This window comes from Dreissena polymorpha, chromosome 6 (assembly GCF_020536995.1).
Source record: "Dreissena polymorpha isolate Duluth1 chromosome 6, UMN_Dpol_1.0, whole genome shotgun sequence".
In the NCBI taxonomy this organism is placed as follows: domain Eukaryota; kingdom Metazoa; phylum Mollusca; class Bivalvia; order Myida; family Dreissenidae; genus Dreissena; species Dreissena polymorpha.
Genome location: NC_068360.1, coordinates 54,518,641 through 54,536,060, shown reverse-complemented (window position 1 = coordinate 54,536,060; position 17,420 = coordinate 54,518,641). Strand labels below are relative to the sequence as shown.

The 17,420-nt window shown below is 35.2% G+C and overlaps 2 protein-coding genes across 2 annotated transcripts in view; one reads left to right on the top strand and one right to left on the bottom strand.

Moving 5' to 3' along the window:
- LOC127834501 (uncharacterized) overlaps positions 1 to 11,590 on the top strand; it is a 188,817-nt gene extending 177,227 nt beyond the window's left edge. The window contains exon 3 of the mRNA XM_052360374.1: positions 11,131 to 11,590. The gene's annotated coding sequence lies outside the window, so the exon portion shown is untranslated. The remainder of the gene's footprint in view (positions 1 to 11,130) is intronic.
- Positions 1 to 17,420, bottom strand: part of LOC127834502 (uncharacterized) — a 155,600-nt gene that overhangs the window by 112,263 nt on the left and 25,917 nt on the right. The window lies entirely within an intron of this gene.

Genomic DNA, 17,420 nt, shown 5'->3' with positions numbered 1-17,420 from the left:
ACCATATTTCAACAACAAACCAGATAGATTTTTCTTATTGCCGGATGCTGAATTCAACCGCCTGCCATTTCCGTTTTTTAATTTCATCCTTACACACAGCACAGATCTCACGTTTATTAACTTTCCTTGGCGTACCTTCACTATGTGTATCTATCGACTACTATCTATAAATCTTATTTAACTAGAACGAGCTTTTATTCTTACCTGTCAGCTGTCAAAAAGTTCGGGAAATGTTTTGTTTCCGGTTTGGAAATGGTACACGGATAACTTCCCCTGAACCTCGTATAATCTCGCGATATGTTAACCGGTCCAAATTTGGACCGGTAAAATTAGCTTGTACCGATCCCTATATAGAGAGTAACGATAGATAAGGGGAGGTAACCAATCTAACAATATTCACGCTCATTCACGGTCTATTTCGTTTCCGTAGAGATAGCTTATGTCGTCCGTTTGTAAGCTCAAATTTGATTGGCTGACGGGTTCAATTGCTTATTCTAAAAATAAATGCAGAAATTTTGCTGCTCGAGCAGCATTCAAATGCTGCTCGACCAGTAAATTGCTGCTCGAGCAGCATTTAAATGCTGCTCGAGCAGCATTTTTTTTCTGCTCGAGCAGAAGTTAAAGTTCTCACATCTTTGGTGCGCCATAGAGGTGTGCATTTCAGAGTTCAATTAGAAGTCCCACTGCATCTTCGATACTGCATCTATTGGCTTCCCTGCCCTGTGGTATTTAAGGATAGCTGTAGGACGCGATAATAACGTAACTCGCAGTGAACTGTTTTCATAAAAGAAAAAATGTTATGCAAAATGTATTCTTCCGCGCAGCGAACTCTTTCTCGTCGCGGATGCGGATTGAGTGTGATTTGGTCAGTCGTAGTATCTGCATACCGATTTTCGGAACACGACTATTGACCTTGGTTGTTCTAGCGAACAACCAAAAAGGAAACTATAAAGTGCTGTTGTTATTTAATAGCAAAACATCCCATCAGTCGAAAATTATATTGTTATACATTTGATGACCCATCAGTTGAATACTTAGTTGATTTGACCTCAAACAGCATGTCCACATGACTGTAGCTTTAAATAGCTTAAAACTGATGTCGCATAGCTCATTCGATTAACAACGACATGCGCAATTTGACATAGGCGTGAATAGTAGTATCTGAGTGAATGTAGTTTTTTACGAGGTGCATTTGGCAAGTCTGTTCCATTCTTAATATTGTCCATTTATCTGTTTAACAATGTGAGTTAATGTACAACAGAGGCAAGGATGAATTCAAGTCCAATTTAATTGTAATTTCAATTTCTTTATGTACAGTTAAATTCTCAAAATACACAACAATTTTAAATTCACCGATTCGCCCGTGCATAAGTAAATAAGAAACGGCCTAATGCAGCAAACAAACTACATTGCTGGACGTTTCCCCTTTCGTCTCGTAAGCGTTTTGCTAACTCAAAAAATTATTACATACATGCAATTCATTTGATGGTCAAGTGTGCAGATAACGTGAGCAGAGAACCAGTGAAACAACATTTGCCTGTCACGTGAGAAAATCATTTGAGAAGAGCACCAATGAAAGGTGGCAACAAGAATAGACGAATACATTAGGAATCGACCTATGATTGGCGCTTTGACCGCTCAAATTAATAAGGAATTGGCCGGCAAAACAAACGTTATTAAAACCCTTAGTGGCTAACACTTATTGCCTAAGGCGAGGGAATGTTATCTAAAAGGCAGATAACGACTTGTCACGTTTTTAACATCGTATGCGTTATGAATATTTTACGAAAATTTAGTTACGACGTTTAAATAATTATTATCCCAAGATAATACACTTTAAGAAATAACTGTATAAATTTTCTTTTGAATGTTTGAATATGCTTAGCGTGACACTTAGCTGAAACCAATTGAGATGAATGACGTTGGTTATAATAATGTTGTGAACGCGGTGACGCCTTCGGCGCATTAGCCACGACGCAAATTGTAACAAGTTAGCCAGGTCATCTCTTGTCTATACCTAGCCAACATGTCACTAGACAAAATATATATATAGCGTGAAAAACCCACATCGGAATCTCACGGTTTCAACCACTTTTGATTTAAACCGAAACAAGGAAGATTTAGTTGTACAAATAACACATGTAAAAGAAATGTTATACTTTAGAAACCAAGGTGTCATCCAATTTATTATGTAGATAGGGTAACAAAAACTGAAACAAATATAAAAGTTAAAACCAAATCTTTCTTAAACTGAAACAGGGAAGTTTTCTTCGTTAAAATCAGGAAAAGTAGCTAAGTCGCAAATTTATAACCGGACCATTTTACCTCATTGCAGGAGTAGCTCACTAACCGCACATCACTTACTGCGTTTTCATGGCGTCTGTCAAGAGGTTTTAAAAATGACTGTAAAAACAAAATGTGTCATCGATTCAAAAACAATATTACAATATAATTGCTACCACAAAGCGAAATCATATCCATTGTTGAATAATTGTCAATCACAATCGATGACATTATAAAACATTGGTAAAGCATACACAAATTCGTATGTTTGTGCTTGTAACACAATATTTTGCTTCTACAAACACGTGAAATTAATGTATTATTTATGCTAGTTAAATTGAATAATCATTTATGTTGTTTAAATCATACACATACATTAGATTTCTCGCTGTATATGTTCTGATCCTACGTTTTCGCAAATAAGATATACAATACACACATGATGTTTAAACCTTGTCGTAAATAACTCACGGTTGGATTATCTCGTCTCTTTCCATCGTTTAGTACTATGCTTATATTTATTGATTTTTAATTGATTTTATTTATTAACGTTCCAAGGTAGCTGTACTCAGAAAAAGTCGTTTTGTCGGATTCCTTAAATAAAATAAAAACTATATATAGCTTGGTTTCAGGTACTCGTACAACGCAACAAAAGAACAGCTCATCATTGTAAAGTCCATTTGAACATTGCTGTCGTTTTACAGTTTCATTTGTTTGTGACAACGAAAGGTAGTTAACGTCGTTAACTTTTAGGTTCGAACAAGACATATGACAGTGATTGTAAGGACGTAAACGAACGAGAGAAAATCAATCGGATGATTGGTTTTGAATTTGATGTGGTATTCTAAGGAATAACATGGTAATCTATTATTTTTAAATTTCGAATGATTAAAATATGTTGTTTTGGATATCTACATAAGATACTAGTACATTGATTTCAACGTTATTATAATTTGGATATAGTGTTTAACAATATCAATTTTTTTATTTGTTTGTGTATGTGTTCCTTTTTCTGCCTTAACCAATTTTGATTGATTTGTTCATGTGTGAAATTGGAATCTTGATTGTAAAGTTTGTTTTATTTGCATAACGTTTATGTTGTCATTCAAACAGTAAAACAAATAATTAATCGATGACTCACAGAGGATGTTCGTGACATGCAGTTGTATTTGTGGTAATAACTAAATTTACCTCTTGCTAAAATTTAAATGAATTGAATTATACAAAATCTGTATGAGACATGGCATTATACTGGTACAGTGTCGCTCATGACTAATGAGAAACAATGAAATTTTATCTAGTATACTAACGCTTATTGGGTCATTGTCGATCTGAAATGGCTATTTCGACCATCCATGTCCCCAGGGCCATTGATAAAGGTAAAGGCAGCTTAGTTCCCGTCCTCTTTTACATTTATCGGGAGGTCCACGGGTACTACTTCCCCGTACCTCAAATTTGTTTTCGTACCTAAAAATTGTCATATCCAATTTTTTGTTAACCCAATTTTTATTCGCACCCAATTTTTTTTATCGTACCTAAATTGTTTCGTACCCATTTTTTTCATACCCAATTTTATTTCGTACCCAATTTGATTTCGTACCCAATTTTTTTCATACCCTAATGTTATGCGTACCCAAATTTGTTTTCGTACCAAAATTTTATTTCGTACCCAAACTTTTTTGGACAATTTTTTTTGTTACCCAAATTTTTTCGTATCCAAATTTCTTTTCGTTCCCAAATTTTTATCGTACCCAATTTTTTTCGTACCCAAACTTTTCTCGTACCCAATTTTTTTTAGTACCCTAATTTTTTTTCGTATCCAAATTTTGTTCGTACCGAATTTTTTTTTCTTACCTAAATATTTTTTCTATCCCAATTTTTTTTCCCAATTTTTTGTCGTACCCAAAATGTTGTTTTAACATTACTTCTTCATTTATTGACCAATTAACTTCAAATTAATACTTAACATCTCTTATGACAACACGGTCTATCTCGACCATCTATGTCCACATTACCCACCCCGGGGCCCCACCAACATAGGCATTGCGCATCCAAAATTGACTTTTAATATAACATCTATGCGGCGTGGGAATACGCGTCGGCCTCTGCCGCGCCTTTTCTAGTTTAGCCATGTTTTACGTTCTATCTTATTTCATTAACGTTATTAAACAAGTATTAGCGTTTTAATTCGTTTGTTTGCGTGATTACGTGTTTATTTGCTTTGCTTTTTCGCGTGATAAGAACTTTGCATCATTTAATTATAATTTTAACTGGTCCTAATAAGCTTCAGTACTCAAGAGCTTCAGTTATTCCAGTTAAACTGTACGCATTGTATACATCACATGGGACTTTTGAACAAAATTGGGCCATGTGATTTATGCCTTATTATTTATATAATTGGTTGATTCAAATGTTCTCATAGAAAAAATCCATTTTGTAAATTTTCATGTGAGTATTGTTCCGTAAGTAGATTGATATTGATTCTCATCTTCAAACTTTATTAAAGTATTGATAAAAAACTATCATATAATCAAATATCAATTATTACTGCGAACGTAAACTGACAACCCATCGAACAATTTACTTCTTACAATATCTTTGTTATAACCTTGAAATCGAAAGTGCAGACTTTTGATAAACATGTAATTTGTAAAACTGAACTTTGAATGTTTGTTTGCTTGTGTCAGTTGTTTTAAGTGAAACGTAACATTTTGTCAAATTCAATGCGGCGTTGCTGTAAAAATAATTTATAATTGAACATGAACATTGTTAACACATCGAATTTATAACTCAGAATGGATCTTGAAATCGAAAGTGCAAGACATGTTTAAACATTGTTAAAAACTAACTTACCTTCAACATGCATACCTACTTGTGATTTATTAGCAGTTTTATTTAGTCGAGGGTGATATGGTATCTTTGTCTTGTTACTTCATATGAGGCGCTCTTTGAAAACAGGGTTTAATGCATGTGCGTCACGTATCGTCACAGATTAGCCTGTGCAGTCCGCACGGCAATATCAGGGAAGACACTTTCCGCTGTTATGGATTTTTTAATTATATTTTGTTTACGGAGGTCTTTCCTTGACGAACATCTGGTTAAGGCTGAAAGTTTCGTCTCTGATTAGTTTCTGCACACTTAACGCACATGCATTAAGTCTGGTTTTCCCAGACCGAGACTCGTGTGTGAATGCAAGTTCAAACGTGTGTTTCTAAAAATAGTCAAATAATATCACAGCGGGGAATACCCGCTTAGTTTTGAAATCAGCATTGATTTGGCTTAGTTTGGCAATCAGTCTTGATTTGGCTTAACTCATGCATACTATTATTTCGTCTATAAGTAGTACCTCTATTTTTGTACCTTTGACTATTTGTTCGTATTATAAGAAGAACCACTGTTGTTGTTTTTACCAGAAGGTTTATTGATACTACATGTACCATATCTATACTGTCTTCTTTGACTCTAAACCCGTGTGGTGAAATATCGTTCCTTTTCTGTGAACCTTGGGAATATGAAACTCTAACGCGTTGAAATATTCAGATAGGTACATTACGTACAAAAGACTGCTTCATGTATGGTATGCAACATAATAATTTGTAGATTGATTCGAACATTTTGGTTGAGTTGTTTGCGTGGTCATCCGATTGTAAACACCGATTAAACATTTAATTTTTAATCAAAACAAAATATTAACGTGTATTTTGACTTTTATTGAACATATGGAATACCATATTCTCCAATCAAAATTCCGATTTACTTTCAGGAAATGGCGGAAGGAGGTATCGGATGTACAGAGTTAGAATCTGAAAGCAATCTCAGACACAATCATCAGTCTCAGGCAAGTCTGCACATAATGTTTGCATTAAAGACAGCCGCAGGGTCTATTTGCGACATAATTTGACACTGCAAAATTGCCGCAATTTGTAATAAGTTCGTTTTAGTGGCCGTGTCAAATGAATACATGTTAACACTTATCATACATTTCATTATTTTTCAAATACCGGTAATTGGATATTAATTAATAAATATGTGGACTACCACATTGTTTTTAAACGAACGTGAAAGAGACTCAAATTGCACATGCAGCAAACACTAAAATCACACGCAACATACGAAAATATATTTGAGAAACGGGCTAAATTCGCACATTTGAAAATGTTTGGGAATACATGTACATGTTTTTTCACTATAAAAAATCAAGGATAACATTTAAGAAGAGTAATTTTTGGTTAATAAGAAATTAATATATTAAAACTTTTCGGTACTTGTGCGAGGACTTAACAGGAAGATATTTCCATTTGTAGAGTTACCGAAGTAAAAAATCAGTTGACTTTTAATAAACCACCCGACATAAAAGCTTCGTACACGTTTGAAATGTTTCACTCGTAAGAACATCTTATGTTTGTTTATACTTAACTTATATCTCATACAAACATGTAAATGTCGTAACAGCCTGATTTAGGTACATGCAAGTGCGTTTGAATTTCCACAGGCATAATTATTGAAATCCCAATTATATTTCGCTAATTTCGGTTCCATAAACAGCATGACATAACTGTTAGCACGTTAATATCTGCTGATAGCCTCTTTTTATTGCAATTGTTTATGGTATCTCTGCGCCTTTAAAGTGTGTTAGAGGCATAATTTCCATTTGTAGATTTATTTAAATTTTCTCATGATATTTATTTTATGTCAGATTTTGTGAATTACATACATTTCTATCAAAAAGTACTTCCATATAATAATAAAGACGATTACACTTTAATTACAAAATAAAAATAACTGTTAAAGTAGAAACATGTAATTATATTTATTAATAGTGAACATACTACAAATGCATTTTTGTTAACGTATAAATGCCAATATATGTATTAGACTCATCCATACTACACCTATATTACTGTTAACGGATAAAAATGTAATAATATGTATATTTATTATCCTTACTTCAAAATACGTTACTGTTAACCTATTAAAATGCCGATATATCTATTCTGAGTATCAATACTACAAATATATTACTTTTTAAGTATACAAATGTCATTTTATGAATGTTGATTATTTTTTCCATACTTCCATTGTGCGTCTATGTGTTTATCAATACTACTTATGAAAAAGCCACACAACTTATTTGGCATAGTAAATTTAAGTACAAAACAGAAACATATTTTATCTATGCCAATTAGAATATATATGGTGGTTACAAGGTAGAAATCCGTCTTTTTGCGCTTTAAAACTTAAAAATAATCGCGTTTGTCGAAATGGACGTATACGTCTAGAAATCCTACTTTCGGTTTAAAAAGCGGTACCGTTTGAAAAATAATAAATTACTTGCTATCTAGGCTATAGATTTAATTTTATCTATGCCAATTAGAATATATCTGGTGGTTACAAGATAGAAATCCGTCTTTTTTGCTCTTTAAAACATAAAAATAATCGCGTTTGTCAAAATGGACGTATACGTATAGAAATCCTACTTTCGGTTTTAAAAGCGTAACCGTTTGAAAAATAATAAATTACTTGCTAACTAGGCTATAGATTTAATGACAATTCTGCACACTTTCAAATTGAATCTATATGTATTGATTAATATGTTTTTCATTTCAAGGTGTGTGGCATTTCAAGGTGTGTGGCTTTAATGTTAATTATATTGTTATTAAATACAACACAAGACTTACAAATAAGTAAAAATACTGTTTTCATTGATTTGTATTTGCATTATTTTTTCTTTATTTAATACCTACACATTCAGTAACATCGTATATCAGAATGCATTTCACTGTATTTATAAATAAACAAAACTGAAAATTTATCTGAAACAATATTTCAATCAACTTCCGGAGAGAGTATTTTGATGTGTGTATCGTAACAAATAAAATAGTATTGTGCGTCATAAACTGACTCTATGAGTGAACTGTTTTGTTTTTTAGAATTACTTCGAAAGTGTGTCCGTGGAGATCTCCAGTATAATGACTCGGCTGGGATACGGCGAGCAGATAAGACGGTGGCGGGTTGAGAAGTACAAAGAGAAGGATAGCTTGAATAATGCACTATCAAGTGCTATAACTGTGATGAATGCACGATCAAGTTATGCAACTGTGATCACAGCTGGCAGCAAGGCAGAGGGACTAACCTGCTATTATGAAAGCGACCGTGATGAGTTATTCGTTTTGGAAGTTATTCTCTGTGTGGAAACGGGTATAAGTCTTCACACCATACCTGACGGCATAGAAGTGTACAGGATGGATACATGTGCATATTCGGGACACTGTAGACTATTGTTAGAGAGACAAACGCGTAAACATTACGATGTAATCCACAATGCTTTGTGTGATAACGGACATGGAGAAATTCTCTTAAGTAGTAGTTTGTTTCTTGATGAAATGTCGGCATATTTTCCTACAGATTCATCAGTGGTGAACCATGAACGAGCGGGGCCGTCGCTACCGATTTCAGCAGGACGTGAGTTTCACACTGACATTGTATTCGCACTTCGCTGTCATTGCCCCAGCATCTTGCAGAGATGGGCTTCCAGACCCCGTCATTGGCCGTCACCGGTCTTAGTTCAGAAAGTCGTATCGTTAGGAGCTAATGTAACAGCGGTGGGTTTTAAGGAAAGTGAATACAAGCACATGGAATGGAGGATTGGTTTTAACACCGGAGAGTCAGAACTAGTGAACAACCTTAATGAAACACAAGCGAAAGTGTACGTTATGCTCAAAATGATCGTCAAAGATGTGTTAAGGCCTTCTAAGAAAGAAATAACATCCTACGTGATGAAAAATATAGTATTATGGCAAGCTGAGCGTAACCCACAAAATAAGTTCTATGCTCAGAGTTTACTTCACTGGCTGCATGACGGACTGAGAGCACTTAGGACTGCTATTGTCACAAAACAACTGTCATATTACATGATTCCAGAAAGGAATTTAATGGCAGCCAGTGGTTTGACGTACAGGCAGCAAAGTCATTGGGTAGAAGTTATCACGGACATGATGGCAGAAGGTCCGAGAGTAATTCTCGGATTGCCAAAGATACGGAGGGCTATAGTCGCGTCCCCAGAGCCGATGTTGTGGTACAGCATGAAAAGGATGGAGCTGGAGATGCTAGAGCTGGAGCATACAAACAGATTGGTGCCTTGCCTTGAGAACGGAGTGTTGGATAAGTCTGATCCTATCCTAAAGGAGATACGGAGACGTAAGCGCGAGGTACTGATGGAGATAAAACTACGGATGATCGAAGAAGGCTATGTTGTAAATGGTCTTACGGATATTCTCGATCAAATGTTAAAGTAATAATGAATTGAAGTGCTTTAAAAGGATGGAACTGAGATGGTAAGCTACGTGCAACGTATGAATGAAAAGATAGTGGTGCTTTGTCTCGGATATCATCCTGCAGGAGATACAAGGACAAATGAGTGGAATAGTGAGATGGATCTTCCGCCGAGTTTTTATGAAAGGCAGCGTTGTTAATAATATGTATCCGCCTTGAACTTCAGAAGTGATGGCGCTTTTTTTTCGGCCGTGCTTGAAAATAAAATAGTGGCGCGTAGTAAGGAACTGGTTCGTCTAAATAATGCAGTAGTTAATGTAAACGATCAGCCGTAGCAAGAAATTAATACAAAAAATGCACAATCAGTCTTCCTTAAAGAGAGTATATGATATCTCTTTTTAAACATAAAACGTTGTTGGATCCTGATCAACCATCGCGATTTTGGGGAAGTCAGCACATAACGGTAGATGTCTGACGCCTCCCAATTACCAGTTTCGCAATTGACATCCCGCGGAATATCCAAGAGGCTCGATGACGGTTAGGACCGAGATTTAAAGACTTGAGAAGCCGGGAACCCCGCTCAAGAGTATAAATCGTGTATCCGTCATAGCTGTTTTAAGATTAGAACCGTGTTCATGTTATTGGATTGTGGACGATATATAGAGGCGAACAGGCTTGCCTGGCTGGACCAGCGATATTGAGGCGAACAGTCTAGTCAGTCTGATATATAGAGGCGAACAGGCTAGCCTGGCTGGACCAGGTACCGTTCATGGAACGCCAACATTTACATCTGCACGGAGCTGATAGTCTGATTTTGATAACCAATCAATAAACTTCACACGAGCCGCCTTGAACCAGTGGGAAGAAGTTTGCAAACATTTCTATATCGATATGCGCACAAAATGCCACACACAAAAGTGAACTAGTCTGCAGCGGAGACGATACAGAGAAATACTAAGTATTCAATGTCAGTTTGGACAGAGACGTAGTATCTACGTCTCTGGTTTGGACCGTGTTATTGCCAAGGAGGCATCGGTTTCGGTACCTGCTACAGTATGCGATCCGATATCGGCAGATCAAAATTAAACGCAGGGATCTATACATACAACTCCGGATCCATATTTGAACACGGATGTCTTCGACAGCCCAATCAATCAAGCGACAAGCACCCATCGTTTCTAGCACAAATGTCGCTGCTTAAATACCGAATAAAACCTAGCCAATGTGAAACAATTTCAAAACTGTTGCTCAGTGTCGTAATACGGGATGAAACCGCTGTCATGTCCATCAATATTAAAATTATATTGGGAATTGTAATACATATACATCTTACATCTATATGGGAGGTGTTAAATCGTTTGGAAAATATTGTCGAAGTGTGCTGCACAAAAGTACTAGGCTTGTGTTATGTGGACAAACTGCCCAACATAATGACAAACCGATCGACTGAAAGATCCTAATATACCACCCCTGCTATGATGTAATTTATGCTGAGAACTGTATGAAATTGACCGTGCAAAAATGAGCATAATAGCAAATATCCTTTATTAATATATTTTATTTGTTTATTGATAGGTATTTTATTACTGTTATAAAATTATAATAATTATAATACTCGTTACCAGGTATATCAATTCACACTCCAACCATCAAATTTTTGTTGCTATTATTTCCTTAAGAAACCATTATTTCTGGTAATGCCGGCCATGTCTGGTGCATTTTGCTTCATCTTCCTGCCAGATACATAATTCTCAAGATCAAAGAACAGGTTTGACTGCCAGATACATTTTTAATGAGTTGACAGTTTTATCCGGTTCCATCTTATGGGCATCCTAAATGTATAAACATGACACAAGAGGACAAGCTATGCACAGATTTATCAATAAACTTTGTTTATTGATCGATTAATCTATGTTTCATTTTGAACATTCGCAAGTGTGAGCCAACATTGTTTCTAGATCCAAATCGATTTATTTCTGTTATGTTCCTACACTTTAAGTGCCAATAAACACGTGTTAGATTTTAATTCCTAACAGATAACTACAGATTGAGCATATGAACGGTTGTCTTATTTTTTAATATAGTAATTTCCCGAAACGTGCTCTTAATTTTATTTTTTCTGTAGGCATTGGATTCAACCAACAACACCAGTTCCGTTTAGTGCGAAAAAATCCCATCCAACTAAAACTCTAAAATTTTGTTTCCTAAGTTTTCGAGAAAGAATTTCAGTTGAAGAGGGCATAATTGCTTGATTCAATATTTTAAAAGAAGACTTTTGTAGGCCTACCTATATTTGCATATAATCTTCAAAATCATGATTCATGACAATATGTTACTTTTAAGACATAAATGAATTTAGTTATTGAATATCATAATTCTTTGCAAGCAATGCCAGTTAAGTGTATTATATGGATCAAATAAACTAAAGCTTTCATTTAAATGTGTCTAAACGCCTTAATTAATACAAACTCAATACATGAGCGAAAGTTTCTTGAGAATAGACTTCCTTTACACAAGAAATACCATACAAGGGGAAAGTGTCGTCCTTGACTTCCTTTACACAAGAAATACCATACAAGGGGAAAGTGTCGTCCTTGACTTCCTTTACACAAGAAATACCATACAAGGGAAAAGTGTCGTCCTTGACTTCCTTTACTCAAGAAATACCATACAAGGGAAAAGTGTCGTCCTTGACTTCCTTTACTCAAGAAATACCATACAAGGGGAAAGTGTCGTCCTTGACTTCCTTTACACAAGAAATACCATACAAGGGGAAAGTGTCGTCCTTGACTTCCTTTACACAATAAATACCATACAAGGGGAAAGTGTCGTCCTTGACTTCCTTTACACAAGAAATACCATACAAGGGGAAAGTGTCGTCCTTGACTTCCTTTACACAAGAAATACCATACAAGGGAAAGTGTCGTCCTTGACTTCCTTTACTCAAGAAATACCATACAAGGGAAAAGTGTCGTCCTTGACTTCCTTTACTCAAGAAATACCATACAAGGGGAAAGTGTCGTCCTTGACTTCCTTTACACAAGAAATACCATACAAGGGGAAAGTGTCGTCCTTGACTTCCTTTACACAATAAATACCATACAAGGGGAAAGTGTCGTCCTTGACTTCCATTACACAAGAAATACCATACAAGGGGAAAGTGTCGTCCTTGACTTCCTTTACACAATAAATACCATACAAGGGGAAAGTGTCGTCCTTGACTTCCTTTACACAAGAAATACCATACAAGGGGAAAGTGTCGTCCTTGACTTCCTTTACACAATAAATACCATACAAGGGGAAAGTGTCGTCCTTGACTTTCTTTACACAAGAAATACCATACAAGGGGAAAGTGTCGTCCTTGACTTCCTTTACACAAGAAATACCATACAAGGGGAAAGTGTCGTCCTTGACTTCCTTTACACAAGAAATACCATACAAGGGAAAAGTGTCGTCATTGACTTCCTTTACACAAGAAATACCATACAAGGGGAAAGTGCCGTTCTTGGTTAGCATGCGCGGACTGAACTGGCTATTCTGGGAGGAAACTTTCCGCACATGCATTTAACCCAGTTTCCACAAAACGCGAGTCATATACAAGGAAGACGACTATCAATACTTATTTTTAACAACCATATTATCCAGTGTAATTCAATATGCATAACTTACACAAAACACGCTGTTCTCTACCTGAAATCTAAATTTATAATGTGGCTGGCTTTTATATACATGTGTCGAGAATTTGATGAATTATGCGAAGAAATATATAATTAAGATGTTCTTACGTGATTTTAGACGTCGATGTATGAATTGGTCTGCACGTTTATTTTGTGGAAAATAAATTAATTATATCAAATATGTATTCTTCTCGACGAAAAATCTATATCTGTTACCTTTATTGATACGAAAGCTATACCAACAGGCGGAAATATTACGTTATGATATCATCGTGTGTGTTATGTGCCACAAACACATCATTAGTACAACAGAGTCGCGTGCGTTTTATTTGTCGTATTTTGATGGCAAATATTAACCCATTTATGTCTAGCGTCTAGAAAAAAGGCTTTGGCAAACAGCGTACACCCAGATGAAACGCATCAGGGTCTGCGCTGTTTGCTTTAAGGAATTTCCGTAAGAAATATTCTAAATATAGAAATAGATATACAAGACATCCCTAATTTTGAAAATATATTGACCCAATTTAGAAGGATGGGAGAGTCCATTAGGCATAAATGAGTCAAAAAGGGCGAAACGGAAAATCCTGAAATGTGGAATAAGATCGTGTTCATGAAAACGGATGCGCAATAGTTTTCAAACCGAACCAACTTAAAGGCGTTTTGATCCGATTTCTAAATAATATGATTATCGAATAACTGGCTTAAGTCGAGTTCATGTATTTTATTTGTTCGTATCACTATTGAACAGTATAATAACTTTAATTAAACAGTGTCCTGCACGAACTAGTATTTATGTTATTTTCGCTATAATCTTCATTTTAAACGTGTCATATTTTTAACTCAAAACTACTGCGGAGTTTAGATCTCAAGTACGAAAGCCTCTCAGTACCACTTGCAATTTAGATTTAATCGTGCAAAGTGAAAGTCGTATAAACCCTTATAAATGCGCCTTGATATTGAATTATTTTTCCTTTATTTCACGTTATTAAGCCATGTTTTACGTTCTAACGTATTTATTATACTTTATAAAAACGATTATTAGCGTTTTAATGCGTTTGTTTGCGTTATTACGTACAGAAACGCATTTTTTCGCGTGATTACAACTTTACATCATTTTATTTTAATTTTAACTAGTTCCAATAAGCTTCCGTACTAAAAACCTTCAGTTAATCCAGTTAAATTGTACGCAATGTATACATAACGTGGGATTATTGGACAAAATCGGGCCAGGTGATGTATCCCATATTATTTATATAATTGGGTGATAAAAATATTCTCATAGAAAAAATCCATTTGGTAAATTTTCACGTGGGATCACGGGCCGACAGCTCTGCTAGGGGATTTCACTTAAACGAGGACGGAAGTAGTAAAACGGGTCTTACATACAGGAGAAATTTCAATCGTATACTTTTGTTCCGAAAGTGGTTTGTTTAAAACAATATACATGTATCGTAATTTAGCCGTAAATAAAAGTTATATTTCAACAAGATATGAGGGCCGTGCTCTGTTGAATGGGGGTTTGATGCATGTGCGTAAAGTTTCGTCCCAGATTTGCCTGTTCAGTCCGCACAGGCTAATCAGGGATGACACTTTCCGCTTTTATGATTTTTTTCGTTTCAAGAAAGTTTCTTCTTTGCAAAAATCCAGTTTCGGCGGAAAGTGTCGTCCTTGATTAGACTGTGAATTAAACCCCCTTTTCACAAAGCGCTGCTTATATCTAAAAAGTTTACTATTTTTTAACAGAAACTCCATCGGTAGAGAATTTATTGTTCTTGTCCACTACAAGCCTCGCCAAGCTTCGCCTTTTCATACGCCATATTAGACTCGTCTGATACCCAATCTGGATCAGCAGACGATTTATTCCTATCTTACGGAGGAGTCCGGAGATAGCCGATGTATCACGATTGGTCTGATACCCTATTACATCGCATGTTACAACTCGAATAATAAAAGTCAAACGTCAAAACATGCATAAGGTCTCGATTTCTTTATTTGATAACGATATAATCCCGCCCTTCAAATAATATGCTCACAAATGAATAGAGATTATTTATAAATACGTCTATTTAGAAGTAAGTCAAATACATAAACAAAGATTAATGAAACAACAGTATTAGGCTGGCTTAAAGCGACTTTTCACAGATTTTGGAAGATATTGAAATTTGTTAGTAAATGCTTTATATTGATAAATGTAAACATTGAATCTAAAAAGCTCCAGTAAAAAAAAGAATAAAATTAAAAAAAAGAAAAAAGTAACCATCGACTGGGTTCGAACCACTGACCCCAGGAATAAAAGTTTATCGTTTAGACCACTCGCCCATCCGTGCTCATACAATGAGTGATGTATTTTATACTTTATATAAGCAATCCTCGTAGTATCACAAAATATAACGACAACAACACAACAATCCAAAGAATTCAATCGTTTCGCGTTGCAACGCTTTATAATTTGCAGGTTTTAACTCGTCAAAAGATGCATATAATGAATATTTTTTAGTATGGTAAATGCTCAGTATTACTGTTTCCTAAAAGATGTCTTAACTACAACGTCAATTTACGAATCTGAAACAATTGTTTGTTATATATGTTGTCTATTTACCAAAACGTGAAAAGATCCATTTAAAGCCCCAATATACAAGTATAATAAATCTGTTGACGAGAGGAAAGCAGTACTCATTACTAAAATTTGAAATTCACAGGTAGTATACTAGGCAAAGCTGCTCTTAAAATCAAGTGAGGAACTGTAACTTCGACTGTCGTTCATAACGCCATTGATTCTACTTAAGTCAAAATATGAAATGTTCAGTCCGACAAGATTAATTTCATAATTTGAATAAATCTAAAATGCATTATATCCACATATTGTCGCAGCCATTCTTTTATGTTCAAAAGAAGAAAATCGCGAGGTAATACGTCAAATGTTGGCAGTACTCATTATTGTTTTCTTGTTTGTCCTTTTAATTCAACTGCGTCCACGTCCATAATCTGTGCTAAATTCCGTACCATAACCTAGCAGTACCATTGAAGATTAAGTAACCGCAAGGATTTAAAGCCATTCCTTCATTAACTCCGGTAGCGGGTTCTGTCTTGATTGGCAAACTCTTAAAAGAACTTGAGCACAATTTAGTAAAATGACGATTTTCAAAATCAATATCATATATTTTAAAAAGTATTGAATGCATAATGTTCATTTTTAAGCGAAATAACAATCCTGACTGGGAAAACGTGTATAATATTGGTTCATTAACGGTTATTCATCATTCGAAATTGGTAAAATAATAAAGCGTCTGTAACGCTTTTCTAATTGTTCTTTTATAAATGCATTGCGTACTAGTATAGCTTTAATGTTCGTTAAGCCATTTATGCCTAGTGGACTCTCCCATCCTTCTCAATTGGATCAATTTGTTTCCAAAATTAGGGATGTCTAGTATATTTATTTCTATATTTATACTATTTCTTACAGAAAATCCTTTAAGCAAATAGCGCAGAGCCTGATGAGACGCCGCATTATGCGGCGTCTCATTTGGGTTAACGCTGTTTGCAAAGGCCTTTTTTCTAGACGCTAGGCATAACTGGGTTAATGTTCGTTCATAAAAAACGAACGCCTGCGTGGCACAATTATAGCGCATTATATTTTGCTGCCATTAGTCCCGGGCTCGAAAACCATGTAATGCAGTATTTTGTAGTCCAGTTTGTTCTTGCACGTATGGTAAGTTAAGACAATTCAAAACATTATTTGTTAGCAAATTTAATGACTTTTTTTCAAAAATTCGATTATCTACGAGTAAGAGAGTAAAAATAAGTATTTCACAGCGGTTTGCTGTATTAAAGGTGTTGTTTTAGCGATATGTAATAATTCACCAAGACTACGATGAGCTCTTTGTGCTTTTTTGCGCGTAAAACAAATTGCAAAATTACAGTTTTTTAATGTTTAAACAGCATTATGATGCACATACTTTAACAATTCACTCATGTAAAACGACATCAAATCAATATACATCATTCTTAAGAGTACGGATCTAAAGCAAGAAGAAACTCATCAAGTAAATTATATTTTGTAATGATGTCATTTACAAATATTAAGCAAGTCTTGTGTATACTTGTATTCGACATAAGCGTTCAATAAACCCAAAATATATTTTTAAACATTGGAAATTACACGCATAACGATCCGGTTTGATTGGCTTG